Here is a 1,380-nt window from a genome sequence, read left to right on the forward strand (position 1 = left end):
TCCAGTAAAACTGGAGTGCTTTCCATCTTTCTTCTCCCTGTTAACAACATCCCATATTAGCTCATGTGATACCAAAGGTTTTTGGCAGCCAAAGGCCACAACCTAGTTTTTGAGTGCTCCAAGGAATCACTGAGATTGGAAAAGACCTCTAAGATCATTGTGTCTAACTTCATCCAGTCTCTACCTTGTCAACCAAACCATGGAGTGAACCTGAGTTCAAATCCCAACTGCAATTTCCCCCGAGTTTCAATCCCATCTCAATTTTACCTGAGACCCTTTGGACTACGAGAACCTCGAAAAGGGATGGAGCAGAGGTGAACCACAGTATCAGAGAATTTTAGGGGCTGGAATAGACCTTATAGATGATCTAGTCCCAACCCCCCTACCATGGGCAGGGACACCTCCACCTCCCACTAGACCAGGCTGCTCAAGGCCTCATCCAGCCTGGCTTGGATCAAAGAAATGATCTCGTTAAGGGCACATGGAATTAAGGAACGATTCTCTCTCCCAGCTGTGGAATAACAGAAAGGTAACATTAAGCACAAGTTAACTGCAATCCTAAATAAACACTACTTTAACAGGCTTTCCAGATAAAATTCGATACGTGGATACGCACATGGATAATCACGCGGACACACTGAAAACCTAAAAATGATCCAAATTCCTCCCTCAAAAAGGACTCACAACATCCAAATTCTGATGGCACATCTGCAGCATTCCAAAGGCATCACCATTCCCACTGCTGTTCAAGTTGTATTGTATTTTCCAGGAATGTTTGAGACTGCTCCAAAGTTTGCAAAACACCTGAGGTTTTGGTTTGGTTTTTTTTTTTCCCCAAATGTTTGACCCTAGAATGATCCATACTTCTCTGAGCTCTGAAGCTGCTCTGAGCAATCTCTTGACTTTAATCCTATTCCTAACCTGAGAAATTTCTTTCTGCTTCCTCGGAATTAAGCACCAACTCACCAAATGCTTTATAAACAGTCAATGGTATCAAAATGTCGCTTTTTTATACCAAGATAATTATTTTTAACTATGTATCATGTTATTGCACAACTATGCATGTAATTCCCATTGCAGCACTGTCAGTCCCTGGGAATATGTCCCTTCCAGAGGCAAAACTAGCTGAAAAGAGACACAGAGCTCCAGCCAGGAGCCCCCAAAAGGGAATGGGAAGAGGATTCCCAGCAGGCTGCCTGCACCTGGGACAGGTGACGAGGTTATAGAGCTGCCGTTGAGGGAATCTCCCCCAGCTCCTCTTTCCAATCCCCTTTGAAAAGGGTCAAGAATCACATGTGAATGCTGGGAGCACATCCCACTGCCCTGTAGTGGAGAGCACCTCCCAGGGAGAGGGAAGAATGGATCAAGGGAGGGGGGAAA

This window comes from Acanthisitta chloris, unplaced genomic scaffold (assembly GCF_000695815.1).
Source record: "Acanthisitta chloris isolate BGI_N310 unplaced genomic scaffold, ASM69581v1 scaffold5239, whole genome shotgun sequence".
Classification (NCBI taxonomy): Eukaryota; Metazoa; Chordata; class Aves; order Passeriformes; family Acanthisittidae; genus Acanthisitta; species Acanthisitta chloris.